The sequence below is a fragment of the Oryx dammah genome, unplaced genomic scaffold, assembly GCF_014754425.2.
Source record: "Oryx dammah isolate SB20612 unplaced genomic scaffold, SCBI_Odam_1.1 HiC_scaffold_6, whole genome shotgun sequence".
Classification (NCBI taxonomy): domain Eukaryota; kingdom Metazoa; phylum Chordata; class Mammalia; order Artiodactyla; family Bovidae; genus Oryx; species Oryx dammah.
This window is the reverse complement of record NW_024070190.1, coordinates 43,742,533-43,758,759: the sequence shown is the minus strand read 5'-3', so window position 1 is coordinate 43,758,759 and position 16,227 is coordinate 43,742,533. Positions and strand designations below refer to the sequence as shown.

General features: G+C 41.9%; 1 protein-coding gene across 3 annotated transcripts in view; it reads right to left on the bottom strand.

Annotated features, from left to right (window-relative positions):
• ANK3 (ankyrin 3) overlaps window positions 1-16,227 on the bottom strand; it is a 372,120-nt gene that overhangs the window by 93,219 nt on the left and 262,674 nt on the right. The gene's annotated exons all lie outside the window — the stretch shown is intronic.

Genomic DNA, 16,227 nt, shown 5'->3' with positions numbered 1-16,227 from the left:
CTCTACAGGTCTACATTGCAGTTTCAAAAATTAAAAAATAAAGTTCATTGATATGCTCTATTATTTCAGTCTTTTAAGAAACCACTTGAGTAATTGGCATGGCACAAGGAAGATCACAGAAGTAATTCTAACCACCATTTTAAGTACTTCAAAAATCTCTTAAATTAATCCTACAACTGTAAATTTCTTTTCTGAATCTCAAAAAAAAAAAAAAAAAAAATCAATCCTGATGACTTCTATTTCCAAGTGGGATAGAGAAGCCCACAGCAGCTTAGTGTTGTGCTAGGCACACCAGGTAAGTATGGAAATCATCTATCTCTGCAGGCAGCAGAGAACAACTGAGGCGTGAAACTGGAGGACCTGTACTTGGAGAGGAGGTGACCTGAAGAAAGATGAGCTGACTTTTTGTTTCCATTTTTAACTTGGGGGCATTTGTCAATTACCAGTGCAGAGGGAATCTGGGCTTTGTTCCTACAGGGGCTACCTGCAGGGGAATACAAAAACCAAAAGAGTTTTGGTGGAGATCTGGGTGGCCTCAAGCACGCTACAGATTTCCGTTCAGAACATTTGCTAAATTCTGGGGCTGTGCAGAACAGGAAGCTGAAAAACCAACCCCAAAATTTCTGAAAGGCATGGTAGAGCTTTTGGGCAGTTTCATGAGAAAATATTCAGAGTTTGAGACTTAGAAGGGGAGGGGCCTCAAAGATCATACCAGAATTTCAAATAAGGGCCCTGCAGGGCCAGAGACAGTTCAGAGATTGCCTGAGGCTTATCAGGGCTTCAAACCAGCCTCATTTCAGCAAAATCTTGATTGGATTAGAATACTCAACCACCCCTCTATTTGCATAGCGGAGAGATAGTGACTCCTCTTTGAAGGAATATATCATCGCTGGGTGTGTCATGTCTACAAACTTGTTTTTAATACATCATGTCCAGCATGCAATGAAAAGCTGCCAAGGATGGCCAGAGCACATGAACAAAACCAGAAAAAGATAGCCAGACACTATAAACAGATCCCAAGGTCATCCTATATTTTGAAGGAACCTTATAAGAACTTTCATTATAGTCATCATAATAACTATGATTAGTATGTTTAAGAAAATAGAAAAGATAGAGAAAATAAATTAAAGTTGGATAATTCAACAGAGCACTGGAATATGCAGAAGAAAGAATCAAATGGGTCTTTGTCCAGTTCTCAGTATAATGTGAGTTCTTGAGTAGACACAACAGAAAGCAAGGTTAGTAAACTGGAAGTTTAAGTGGAAAAATATACAAAATGAAGGGCAGATTTAAAAAATTGTATGTTATACTGGACTATAGTTGATTTACAATGCTGTGTTAGTTTCAGGTGTATAGTTCAGTGATTCAGTTTTATATATATACATCTTCTTTTTCAAATTCTTTTCCCATTTAGATTATTACAGAATATTGAACAGAGTTCTCTGTGCTATAAAAAGTAGGCTCTTGTTGGTTATTTGTTTTAAATATAGTAGTATGTGTATGTCAAGGGTAGATAGTTTAAAAGAATGAAAAATACAGAAAATGGTATGAGACGTGGAACACAGTGAAAAGTTTTAACATATGTGTAACTGGACTCTTGGAAGAAGACGAAAATAAAGTAGAGGCTAAGTCTGAAGACAGAATCGCTAAGAATGTTCCAAATCTGATGAAAGATAGTATTTCACAGACTACAATCTCATTTTTCATCCTGCTAAAGATCTGCTTTCTATTGAAACCCCAGTAAAACAGAAGTTGAGTGTTAAATCACACATACACACACACGCACACAAAGAATAAGAGAACACATCAGCAGGAAAACAAGGATTGGTTGAAAGTCTCTATAAAAGTGATGTGATCCTCACAATCCTCTCACTGATTTATCTGTCACCAAATAACTAACTGCCCTCCATCATCCTTGGCAGAAAGTTAGAGGTATAGAGAACAGAGGCAGAAGATGAGAAGGTTAAAGGCACCATAATGAAAATGGAGATTAATTGAAAGCTTATATACCAAATGTTCAGACCCAAACTTCTACCTTTACTGGTCTCCCAGATAGACAGTTAGGGATGGAGCTTGGAGGCTGAAAATGGAGAGTCTTCTCTGAAATTTTCTAGTGAAATGTTCCAGGTTCATTTCTTTAGTGGAAGTCACAGATGGCAAGTCCTCTACCATGCAGAGTACCCTGTAAGCTTAATCCTCAGTCATCAAAAGGTAACCCAAGTCACTGTCTCTGGAGAGAAGGGGCTGAAGGTGTATATGGAGGTTCTTTTAATCCAAATGAGCATGTCTGATAACAGGACATGACTTTTTATTGGTGTGTATATTCGATAAGAAAACAAATTTTCTAAATTACTGTGAATTATAAACATTAAAGAATAGCCCTGAAATCAAACAGGACAATAATTTGTGGAGCACTTATGTGCAGTCACTATCCTATCCAGATCTTAGGGGAACGCAGAAATGAATGTTCATAAAAGTTTATAGAACCAGGTTCCTAATCCCCAAAGAGCAATACATCACTTCAGAAAGTGCCCACATTCTTTATGGTTTAAGCAAAGATTAGGTGTTGGCTTTAGTCTGGCCTCATTTACCAATTTTACTGACTTTTAGAGACCCCAAAGAACTGCCTCTATGTGTAGTTGCTTCAATTGTGTCCTGACTCTTTGCGACCCTATGGACTATAGCCCACCAGACTTCTCTGTTCACGGGATTCTCCAGGCAAGAATACCGGAGTGGGTTGTCATGCCCTCTTCCAGGGGAGCTTCGGGATTGAACTCCTGTCCCTTAAGTCTTCGGTATTGTCAGGCAGGTTCTTTACCAGTACTGCCAACTGGGAAGCCCAACTCACCTCCAGAGAAGGGCAAAATATTTAATGTGAAGTAGTGGTGCTGCTTACTTAATTTTTTAGCAAACTAAAATTCCTACATTTGGGGCCTTAAGGTTATTTTCCAAATGACCCATTTTTTTCAAGCTCTAATAAATAAATAATATCACTCCTCTTTGGTAATTACAGTAAATTATTTACTCTTGGTCCTCTTAGAAACATGCACTGGCGACATTAATTATTGAAATGATCAATTATATCACACAAAAAGGTAACACTGTCGTCATGTAATATTTATGCAGGCAGGAGTGTGCCAGCACGTGGGGACCCCTCTGACTCCTTCCTGGGTCCCTCACTCTCCCCACTCCGAGGAACTTAACACAAACGAACCAGTGTACAATGAACAAACACAAAGGCTTGTTCAAAACAATTGGCCATATGTCCTGACATTTGTTCCAGTTTTTTTTCTATAGAGTTTTGCAGAGGTTTATGGGCAGGTCTAACAATTTTAATAACCAAAATACAGACAAACAAAAGGCTCTTCTCACAATGCATCCACTGAAATATAAAACAAGGCATGCCATCTGAACCTATGGTTTTTATAGAGATGAGGTGGTAGCTTCATTTCCAAGCTACTTGTCTCTGAATACTTCTTTCTACAGACTGGGCTTCTCTGGTGGCTCAGACAGTAAAGAATCTGCCTGCAGTGCAGGAGACTTGGGTTTGATCCCTGGGTCAGGAAGATCTCCTGGAGAAGGGCATGGCTACGTTCACTTAAAACGGAAATGTGCCTCTTGAACAGCTTACTTATTTTAATCAACAATATGAATTTCAAAATGTTCTGCCACATCACTGTGCATGGTACCACAGTACCAGGAAAAACTCTTCTTCCACTTGGCTACTTGCAACAGACATTTAAAACAGTAAATCAGACACTACATGAATGATGGTTGAAAAAGCTGAGCTAGAGGGACTTCCCTGGTGGTCCAGTGGTTAAGACTCCACATTTCCAATGCAGGGCGCGTAGGTTCAGTCTCTGGTTGGGGGAACTAAGATGCCACATGCTGAGAGGCATAGCCAAAAAATTAAAAAATAAAGACACCATACTTACTAAAAAAAAAAAAAAGATGAACTAGAGACGGCTCTCAAACTTCCCACAGCAAATAGGGGTGTTCCCGGGGCTTAATGGAAAAGCCGGGCTTTAGAGCTGAGTCACAGACTTGGATTTGAAAATCATCTTTGCCATTTGTGAATAGAGAGCGCTTGTCCCACTCGTAAGCTTTCCATTTTGGAAGGCAGCTCAATTGTGTCACTGAAGGCCTCACTCTGTCCGTTTATAGTCACCGTAGCCCTGGAAATGTGGTTTATTTATCTTCATGGAAGATCTGGGAAAGGCAGCTGGAGGCTCTGCTCAGATGCAGTTTTCACTCTTGTGGGCCTGAGCTTGGTCACAGAGGAGAGCCATGCGCTTTGTTCCGCTATGCGGAACTTCGTGAGAGGGCTACCTGTCCCGGGTCACTGATGCTGGCCACTGGGTAGGGGGTCTGCCCAGGGGAGCAGTTACCAAGGCCCACTTGGGTCAGAGACAACACTCAAGCTGGCCTCCACCAGGAATGAAGGAGATACTTTGCCTTTGACTTTTCTTTTTCTTTCCTTATTGAAAGCCCCCTTGGAGATGCCCCAACACTACTTGCTGGTTTTAAGATCCTTAGAATGTTTCTTAACTTTTCTCGGTCTAAGTTCCCTTATTTTCAAATTGACGACTGGTTGATATGAAGATTAAGTGAAAATGTACACCTGCGATCAGGCACCAAGGCCAGTGTTGGCACGGTATAGTCGTTTCTACTTTTCAAAGACTTTCAAAGTATGTGTGTGTAGTTGCTTCTATTTTTCCTTTCTTTTTTGAAAGTCACTTCTACTTTTCAAAGGACTTTTATTTATATGAGCCCATTTGTTAAAATCTGATAATGTGTGGAGAAAACACAGCAAAAACAATTTCCAGTGCTAGGACTGGCCCTTTACAATTATAGACACAGGATGCCTATATTAAATCAACAGACCCCACTCAGTTAGAAGAATGTATCTTCTAAATGCCTTCAGTTCAGTTCAGTCACTCAGTCGTGTCCGACTCTTTGCTACCCCATGATTCACAGCACGCCAGGCCTCCCTGTCCATCACCAACTCCCGGAGTTCACTCAGACTCGCATCCATCAAGTCAGTGATGCCATCCAGCCACCTCATCCTCTGTCGTCCCCTTCTCCTCCTGCCCCCAATCCCTCCCAGCATCAGAGTCTTGTCCAATGAGTCAGCTCTTTGCATGAGGTGGCCAAAGTACTGGAGTTTCAGCTTCAGCATCATTCCTTCCAAACAAATCCCAGGGCTGATCTCCTTCAGAATGGACTGGTTGGATCTCCTTGCAGTCCAAGGGACTCTCAAGAGTCTTCTCCAACACCACAGTTCAAAAGCATCAATTCTTTGGCGCTCAGCCTTCTTCACTGTCCAACTCTCACATCCATACCTGACTACTGGAAAAACCATAGCCTTGACTAGACGGACATTAGTCGGCAAAGTAATGTCTCTGCTTTTGAATATGCTATCTAGGTTGGTCATAACTTTCCTTCTAAGGAGTAAGCGTCTTTTAATTTCATGGCTGCAGTCACCATCTGCAGTGATTTTGGAGCCCAAAAAAATAAAGTCTGACACTGTTTCCCCATCTATTTCCCATGAAGTGATGGGACCGGACACCATGATCTTCGTTTTCTGAATGCTGAGCTTTAAGCCAACTTTCTCACTCTCCTCTTTCACTTTCATCAAGAGGCTTTTGAGTTCCTCTTCACTTTCTGCCATAAGGGTGGTGTCATCTGCATATCTGAGGTTATTGATATTTCTCCCGGCAATCTTGATTCCAGCTTGTGTTTCTTCCAGTCCAGCGTTTCTCATGATGTACTCTGCATAGAAGTTAAATAAGCAGGGCGACAATATACAGCCTTGACATACTCCTTTTCCTATTTGAAACCAGTCTGTTGTTCCATGTCCAGTTCTAACTGTTGCTTCCTGACCTGCATACAGATTTCTCAAGAGGCAGTTCAGGTGGTCTGGTATTCCCATCTCTCTCAGAATTTTCCACAGTTTATTGTGATCCACACAGTCAAAGGCTTTGGCATAGTCAATGAAGCAGAAATAGATGTTTTTCTGGAACTCTCTTGCTTTTTCGATGATCTAGCAGATGTTGGCAATTTGATCTCTGGTTCCTCTGCCTTTTCTAAAACCAGCTTGAACATCAGGAAGTTCAGGGTTCACATATTGCTGAAGCCTGGCTTGGAGAATTTTGAGCATTAACCCTAAATGCCTTAGTCTTAGTTAAATTTCTATGTTAACAGCAACTCTATCAACTCAATGTTAAGGACTGTCCTAGGCCTTTACATTCATGTGTTTGAATCCTCAGGACCGAGTAGCCTCAGGAGGTAATATTACACCATTTTGCAGATGAGGAAACTGAGGTTCAGAGAGGGATTTCAAGAAATTGATAAAGTATATACTCAGTACCTAAAACACTATGTTAAGTAAAAGTTCACACTGACTTAAGACCTTTTACTCCCCAAGTCTAAAATGATTATGATTAAGCACATCATTTTTTAATCTTGGAAGTGATGTCAAGGATACTATTAAAATCAAAATGCACATTATTCAATAGAGTCCAAAGCCTGACTAATGATGATATCACTGTCTCCAAGAGCTTCATACTTTCCCAAAATAGTTTCTCACCAGCCATATTCATCAGAGCAAAGAGGAGAACAAGTACACACTGGCCTCACCAATGAGGGTACACCCAAATGCCCAGGCCTGGAAATAAATGTGCAGGCATGGAAGAAAAGTGTCAGGAAAAAAGAAAGAGAAATCCAATTAACTCCAATATCGGCTAATTCTCCAGGGTGCAGGCAGCCAGGCTGTCACCCCCAGTGTCAAATGACACCAGTTAAGCCCATCAGCGTGGCTGCCCCTGGCAGAAGGTCATTCTGTAGATGAACTGGTGGTCTGGATACTGCTAACGTGAACGGCACCAGGTAAAGCTCACAGCAACAGGTCACAGGCAAAACTCAGTGCATCTAATCGGAAAACCTGTAAACACGATCTAGTTGAGAAACAGTTGGATGAGGTAAGCAGCCTGGGCACCCGGGAGAGCACAAGCTTGTCAAAAGTCATTACCCAGCACTTAGTGGCTTTAGTAGTTACCCAAGGATAACTTCAGCCTACAGCCACATGTCAAACAGGGCCAGGGCAGGGGGATCCACATGGATGTCAGATTCCCTAGACAGAGAATAGATGACTGGGTTTCAGGTGGGCTGCCTCACTTCATAGCCCATGAGTGGCAAGTCAGAAACCCTCACTGAGCCTCCATTTCTGCATTAGAACAGTGGTGGATAATGTCAACTGTCCCAGCTCACTGTGAGCATGTACCCAAGGAGTATGAAGATGGTGTGAAAATCCTAAATTGCTAGGTAAACAAAAACACAGAAAATAATAATCCTGATACTCCCAGATCTTTTATAATTGAATCTATTTCTTAAATTTATGTAACACTGAAGCCCCTTGTGTAGTTTTTCAGGCTGGCATATGTTTTTATTAGACTATAGGGAGTAGCCTGCTGGATTAACAAACATTAAGTGGCATTTTGGTCTTGACAAATTCTGGTCTAAACATCGACTCTTCCAGGTGACTAGGCTTCACTCAGGCTGCCACGCTTCGCTTATGACAGTGGTACTGGGGCCTAAGGGGCGGCAGCAGAAGGGACTCAGGCCGTCATCAGATCTGCTTTATTCTCAGCCGGACCACCAACCATCACCTAATGTGACAATGGGCAAGTAAAACACTCCTTTCAGCCCCAGGCTCTTTGTCTGTGATGCAGTAATGATAATACTTAGTCCATAAGGTGGCTGAATACATGGAATTAGGTGACACATTTAATAAAAGGAATGGTAGGTGCTGCCCTGATTATGATAATTATTGTGACCTATGGCAGATACTGAATGAAATGGAAAACTGCTGAAATACACAGTAGGTCTGTTTGGACATCTACCACAACTACTCGGAAATATCTTTTAAAGCCATGGATAGAGAAGACTGTGGCACAGTGGGATATTGCTTAGCCATAAAAAGGAATGAAACTGTGCCATTCACAGAGATGTGCATGGGCCTAGAGACTGTCACACAGATGGAAGTAAGTCAGAAAGAGAAAAGAAATACTGTATGAGTGAAGTCGCTCAGTCGTGTCCGACTCTTTGCGACCCCATGGACTGTAGCCTACCAGGCTCCTCTGTCCATGGGATTTTCCAGGCAATAGTACTGGAGGAAATAGTACATTTCCTTCTCTGGGGGATCTTCCCAACCGAGGGATTGAACCCGGGTCTCCTGCATTGTAGACAGACGCTTTACCATCTGAGCCACCTGAGTAATGCATATGTTTGCAATCCAGAAAAATGGTACAGATGATCCTACTTGCAAAGGAGAAATAGAGATACAGATGTAGAAAACAAATGAATGGATACCAAGGGGGAAAGGGGATGAACTGGGAGATCAGGACTGACATATATGCGTTACTATGCATAAAATGGGTAACTAATGAGAGCCTAGTGTACAGCACAGGGAGCTCTACTTAGTGCTCCATGCTGGCTTAAATGAGAAAGGAAATCCAAAAAAGAGGGGATATATGTATTTTTTTAAAAAAAGAAAGAAATGGATTCCATCTTAAAACAAGTGTAATTCTTAGTAACAGAGGCTAGAGTGGTGGTTACCAAAGGCTGGGGTTGGGGGGTGGTGGAGGAAAAGAGGAGATATTGATCAAAGGGAACAAACTCTCAGTTACATGATGAATAAATTCTGGAAACCTGAAGCACAGCACAATGACTGCAATGAATAAAAACGTATCAAACACTTGAAATTTTCTAAGAGAGTAGATCTCCAGTGTTCTCACCACACAGCAAAAAATGATAATTATGGGAGGTGATGGATGTGTTAATTAGCTTGACCATGGACATCATTTCACAATGCAGATATATTTCAAAACATCATGTACACCTTATAAATGGATTCCATAAAAGAAAAGCTGATTCAAGCAGAAAAATAAAAATTAAGAGCTTACTAAACCGGGTCTTTTTTCTAAAGTATTTATTTTCTAGAAATTTTATTACCCATAAGACTTATTTGAGACTAGAATACAAACCAAAATGAAGTTGCATTCTAAGGATTTCCAAATCAGATTGATTTTAAGAAAATTTAGCAACCACTTTAACAAGAGAAGGTGAAGTCAAGGTCAGCATAGAAGCTGAGAATGTTAATACATCAACATCCGGCTCAAGACGTCTAAATGAACTACCTTAAGTTACAACATCAAACTCTCTGCCTTAAAAAAAAAAAAATCTGTAATCTTGCTGACCAATCTGTGCGAGGTGCTGAGTGGACCACCTGAGTAATGCTGGCAAAGCACTTTGAAGAGGAAAAAGCAGCACATTACATGCCACTAGTTGAAGGTGCTTATCTTTCAAGGACTATCTCTAACAAATTTTTAATCCCAGGCTGGTGACCTTCCGCCACCAGGTACATTTGTGAGAGCCGTTAGAAATTAGCTTAAAGGCAAGAAACAGGAAAGTTAATCTGCTGATGGAAGAGGGAGTGGGCAGGCAGGGTAGAATGGGGTTGGCAAGGACAGTGGGAAACATTATTAGCATAACCAGCCTTTTGGGTTGGGCATTTTTCTCCCTTTCTATTACTGAGATCATGGAAAGGGCGTAGGTCTTAAACAAATAAATAAATGTGAATTTCTCCCAAAGAACTCTTCAATTCGCACATTCCTTGCTAATACATCAAGTTGTACACAACATAGTATATAGCTAAGGATACAGGAGCGCATCCTCAGCCTCACAGAAGACCAAGTCCAGCTCAAAGGATCTGGAATCCTAGGCGGGGAAATAAATAAGAGTTAGGGCGTGTCCACAGAGTGACAACTGCCTCCAGGTACGGGGAGGCTACTGGGAGGCCTCCAGCACTGACTCCAGAATGATCTTCACAGGGACCCAACAGCCAGTACAACTGTTTGCATATTGGTATAGTTACACCTTCTAAACCGGTCACCGTCAGAAGCGCTGCTACTAGCCCCCTTAGACACAAAGACTGTGGGCAAATCAGGTCTGAAGAAGGAAGTCTGAAAGATGAGAGCAACCTAATTGGAGATGGACAGGGCCCTGCAGCTGCCCCATTTTTCTCTTTTTGTAGATGCACGTCTACAACCTCAGATATACAGATCATACCACTCTAATGGCAAAAAGCCAAGAGGAACTAAAGAGCCTCTTGATGACCGTGAAAGAGGAGAGTGAAAAAGCTGGCTTAAAACTCAGCATTCAAAAAACTAAGATCATGGCATTTGGTCCCATTTCCTCATGGCAATTAGATGGGGAAAAAGTGGAAACAGTGACAGATTTTATTTTGGGGAGGGCTTCAGAATCACTGCAGACTGTGACCGCAGCCATGAAATTAAAAGACGCTTTGGCAGAAAAGCTATGACAAATCTAGACAGCATATTAAAAAGCACAGGTATCACTTTGCGGACAAAGGTCCTTACAGTCAAAGTATGGTTTTTCCAGTAGTTCTATAGAGATTTGAGAGTTGGATCATAAAGAAGGCTGAGTGCCGAAGAATTGATGCTTTTGAATTGTGATGCTGGAGAAGACTTTTGAGAGTCCCTTGGACAGCAAGGAGATCAAACCAGTCAATCCTAAAGGAAATTAACTCTGAATACTCATTGGAAAGACTGACGCTGAAGCTGTAACTCCAATACTTTGGCCACCTGATGCAAAGAAAAATAGAGCTTTTGGAAAAGCTCTATTGGAAAAGACCCTGATGCTGGGAAGGATTGAGGGCAGGAGGAGAAGGGGGCAACAAAGGATGAGTTGGTTGGATGGCATCACCAACTCAATGGACATGAGTTTGCTCAAACTCTGGGAGATAGTGAAGGCCAGGGAAGCCTGGTATCCTGCAGTCTATGGGGTTGCAAAGAGTTGGACACGACTTAGTACCTAAACAACAACAGCTGCCTGGCATCTGTGTCACCAGAACCAAAGGGAAATGAAAGGTTTTGTTAGAGGTCAACTGGCAAAGAATGCCTTTCTCTATTTTTTGACCTTGCTTGAGCAGCTTGTAGAATTTTAGTTTCCTAACTAGGCATCAAGCCTGGACCCCCAGAAGTGGAAGCACAAAATCCTAACCACTGGACTGCCAAGGAGTTCCCTCATTTTCTTTTCATTTAGTTAAAATTAGATTTATTCCTGGAAAGAAGGCATAAACTATCATAATCTCAAGTTTGACCTGCACTTTGAAGTGCTAGAAGACTTTCTACGTTGCCCTTGATAGGTGGTTGTTCAGGCCAGATTTAACCATTACCAATAGCCAGCATTCAGCATTCCAGAAAAACATCTATTTTTGCTTTATTGATTATGCCAAAGCCTTTCACTGTGTAGATCACAACAAACTGAAAAATTCTTCAAGGGATGGAAATACCAGACCACTTTACCTGCCTCCTGAGAAATCTGTATGCAGGTCAAGAAGCCACAGTTAGAACCGGACATGGAACAACAGACTGGTTCCAAACGGGGAAAGGAGTACGTCAAGGCTGTATATTGTCACCCTGCTTATTTAAATTCTATGCAGAGTACATCATGTGAAATGCCAGGCTGGAGGAAGCACAGGCTGGAATCAAGATTGCAGGGAGAAATATCAATAACCTCAGATGTGCAGATGACACCACCCTTATGGGAGAAAGTGAAGAGGAACTAAAGAGCCTCTTGATGAAGTAAAAGAGGAGAGTGAAAAAGTTGGCTTAAAGCTCAACATTCAGAAAACTAAGATCATGGCATTCAGTCTCATCACTTCATGGCAAATAGATGGGGAAACAGTGGAAACAGTGTCAGACTTTATTTTTTTGGCTCCAAAATCACTGCAGATGGTGACTGCAGCCATGAAATTAAAAGGTGCTTGCTCCTTGAAAGAAAAGCTATGACTAACCTAGACAGCATGTTAAAAAGCAGAGACATTACTTTACCAACAAAGGTCCGTCTAGTCAAAGCTATGGTTTTTCTTGTAGTCATGTATGGATGTGAGAATTGGACTATAAAGAAAGCTGAGAGGCAAAGAACAGATGCTTTTGAACTGTGGTTTTGGAGAAGACTCCTGAGAGTCCCTTGGACTGCAAGGAGATCCAACTAGTCCATCCTAAAGGAAATCAGTCCTGAATATTCTTTGGAAAGACTAATGCTGAAGCTGAAATTCCAATACTTCGGCCACCTGATGCAAAGAACTGACTCACTGGAAAAGACCCTGATGCTGGGAGAATTGAAGGCAAGAGGAGAAGGGGATGACAGAAGATGAGATGGCTGGATGGCATCACCGACTCGATGGACATGGGTTTGAGCAAGCTCTGGGAGTTGGTGATGGACAGGGAAGCCTGGTATGCGGCAGTGGGGTCACAAAGAGTCAGACACGACTGGGCGACTGAACTGAACTGAATAGCCAGCATATTAGTGAGGACAGAAGCCCAAATTAAACTGGCTTAAAACCTCAGGGGGTGGGGGCAGATTGAGATTAATGTAGTGGTTTATATAATGGGAAAGTCTGGGTGGTGCAACATCAGGCATGACTGGGTCTAGCTACTGCCCAAAAGATGGTAGGAATCGTTCATCTTCATGCTCCATCTCTAGCCCTCTTTAAGTTTATATCACCTTTCAGTTTAGCAACCCCAAAGGGTGCACAAACTCTCATTAGACTGGCTGAGATTTTATATTTCACCCTGATGTAGTCTTTGTAATCCAGGACAAGGGATCCTCTGAATAGCCAGAATGGAGGCCCATCCTTGGAGGAGAGGAGAGGGAGGAATTCAGCCCCTTCTAAATGACACCAGGTGGCGCTAGTGGTAAAGAACCCATCTGCCAATGCCGGAGAGACTCGGGTTTGATCCCTGGGTCAGAAAGATACCCTGCAGGAGGGCACAGCCACCCACTGCAGTATTCTTGCCTGGAGAATTCCATGGACAGAGGAGCCTGGCAGTCGATAGGATCGTAAAGAGTCAAACACAACTACAGTGACAGCACACAGCACGCATGAATTCAGGTACAGGTGTAGGAGCATCAGATGCTGTCCCTGCCATCTAAAGAGAGTGGGCTGGGAATTCTCAGTGCTCTCTGCTCTTATCCCATCTTTGAATAACTACCAGAAATCATACTGATTTAAATGTTTCTGCCTACAGTACACATCGCAACAACTTTTAGGGTCATTCAAAGGAAGTGCAATTAACTGGGTAGCCTGCACAATATTTTTAGACCACTATTACTTTCTGCTTCATATCTATGTAAAGGTCAACTATTTCCATTCCTTTAATGATGCCTTCTATGCCCTAATTTTTAGTATAATCACTTTCTCCATAATTTTCATAACTTGTTGCTGAATATAAACTGGAAATGTTGTCAGTTCCTTTTAAAGCACATTCAATAAGAACTTATTACTAGAATTAGAAACAAGCATAATAAAGAACATGTGTCTAAATATAATCTTTCATGCCAAAAAAAAAAAAAGCGAATGCAAAGGATGGCACCACACCCATGTTAAGAATACTAACAAGTCTGAGATCCTGGAGGGCAGAGTATAATGGTCTTAGCTGACTCCCTTCCCACATGGAGCAGTGCAGACTGAGCGTGGAGTAGTGTTAAATATATATGTATATTCAAGTCACTCTGCTATACAGAAGAAATTAAAGCAACACTGTAAATCAACTGCTGCTGCTGCTAAGTCGCTTCAGTCGTGTCCAACTCTGTGCGACCCCATAGACAGCAGCCCACCAGGCTCCCCCGTCCCTGGGATTCTCCAGGCAAGAACACTGGAGTGCGTTGCCATTTCTTTCTCCAATGCATGAAAGTGAAAAGTGAAAATGAAGTTGCTCAGCCGTGTCTGACTCTTCGAGACCCCACGGACTGCAGCCGACCAGGCTCCTCCATCCATGGGATTTTCCACGCAAGAGTACTGGAGTGGGTTGCCATTGCCTTCTAGACTTCAATAAAACTTCCTTTAAATAAAGAAGGCAAAAAGAAGGCAACATAGGGCCCTATGGCTAATGACTGCCATTTATCAGCTGTGTCCCCTGGGGTGAGTTACTTCAGCTGCTTGTACCTCAGTTTCTTCATCTTTCTGAATTTCTTTTACTTTTTCTTTTTAAATTAATTTTATTAGAGCATAGTTGCTCTACAGTGTTGTGTTAGTTTCTGCTGATAGCAAAATGAATCAGCTATGGGTTTACCTAATCCCTTCTTTTTTGGATTTCCTTCCCATTTAGGCCACCACTACATGTGACTCTTGATTGCAAAGTGAAGGCAAGGTAAAGGAATGTAGAGTTCCTGGATAACCCAGCATTACAGTACAAAAGAGTCCACTCTTGATATCCATAAGGGGATTAAGTGGTTTATGGACTATCATGACTAAGACCCAGCAGGGGATGGGGATGGCTTCCTTCTCCCAACTCTGCTCCTCAGCTCTGGCCTCCACACCTGCCCTCGAATCTGCACAGGTTTTCAGGAACCTGGGGTGGCAGGCCTGTGTTAACCATCCTGAGTCTCAACTCCACTTAACTGTGGTTAATGTGCAAACTGATTAATCAACAGCCGGATAATACAGAGGCAGCTGTGCTTGTATGGGTGAGCTCTACCATTGCAAAAAAAAAAAAAAAGAAAAATTCATGGTGAGTTAATTTTTATTCATTTTTCACCTTTACTTGTCAAAGCAATTTTAACTGGGCAATGATAGGGCAGTTTTAAATCTGACACTAAATCATATATCACTGCTTTAGGAATTATAAATATTTAAGATTTCTTGCATGCTTTCAGACAAAATCAACACCATGGAGAAACTCCATTTTAAAATTTTACACATGCAAATTTTGAGACATGATAGACATAAACTAATATTTTTTTGTCACTTAATTCTAACAAAGTATTTAAATACACTTCTAAAGTAAGTGCTTCTCATGAATCGTGCCCAGTGTAACTAGACTCTTTCCTCAGAAATAAAGCCTATCTTTTGAGGAATTAAGTCTTTTTTTCCTCTTCTATAATAAATGAGACATTAGGGACTAAATAAGTTGCTATACGTCTTTCAGAATTTGTCCTCCCCTTTTCTCCAAATTCTTATTTTATTTTATACAAATAAAAAAGTTGAAAAAGCTATATAAGTAATACTTATAGACACTCAGCCTAGATTCAACAGTGAGCATTTTGTCATATTTGATTTTCTTCTCTCTCTCCATGTATATACACTTTTGGCTGAACCATTTGAAAATCAATAGCGGACTTAGAGATTACTTCATTATTTAAAATTTCAACATGCATACCCCTGGAAGAGAGATATTCCCCTGTATAGCTTCAGTACTATTATCACTGCTAGGAAAATGAACAATAATTTCCTAATAGTATAGCCAGTATGTTTTCAAAAATGCCACCAACTGACCCTAAAATGTCTTTATGCCATTCGTATCTTTTTTCCAAGTCTCCAGTAAATTTATCCTGGAGTCATGTGATGTGTTTATTAAACATGCTAGTCCCATGAGAAATGCCTGTCAGACCACAGATTCTCTGTTGCCATTAAAGAAAGCAACTATCTGCTTCTGTAGTTAACAACTTAATAATTATTAGTAAGAATGTGAAGGTATCCTAAGCTCCCCTTTCTTCTGACTGGTCTACAGGGGGGTTTGTGATGTCCACAGAGGTGTTGTTGAAACTGGAGCAGCAACAAACTATACGAAAGAACACCAGGAACAGGAACAGGAACGTCGCTCAGTCCTGTCCAACTCTTTGTGACCCCGTGGACTGTAGCCTACCAGGCTCGTCTGTCCATGGGATTTTCCAGGCAATAGTACTGGAGTGGATTGCCATTTCCTTCTCCAGCGGATCTTCCCGACCCAGGGATCGAACCCAGGTCTCCCGCATTGTAGACAGACGCTTTACCGTCTGAGCCACCAGGGAAGTCCAAAAGAACACCAGCTTCACCTCAAAAGTTCCTTTCTTTTTCGCAAATCCTTCATTCTGAGTAAATGCTGTCCCACCCTGCTGCCTGATTAAGTAGATCTTGGTAGCAGTTAGCAGGCAGTGGTGTGAGAACCCTCAGAAGCTTGTTTGTAGGCTTGTAGCATTGCAAACATTTGCATTTTCCTTAAGGCTGACAGGCAGAAACTGAAAGACTGATAACTATGGTGGTAAAAGGGGTGGTCACAGTGGTGGAGGTGATGGTGGTGGGGATGGGGTCACGGGGGCGGTGGGGGTGATGGCTGTGGGGATGGGGTCATGGGGGTGGAGGTGATGGTGGTGGGGATGGGG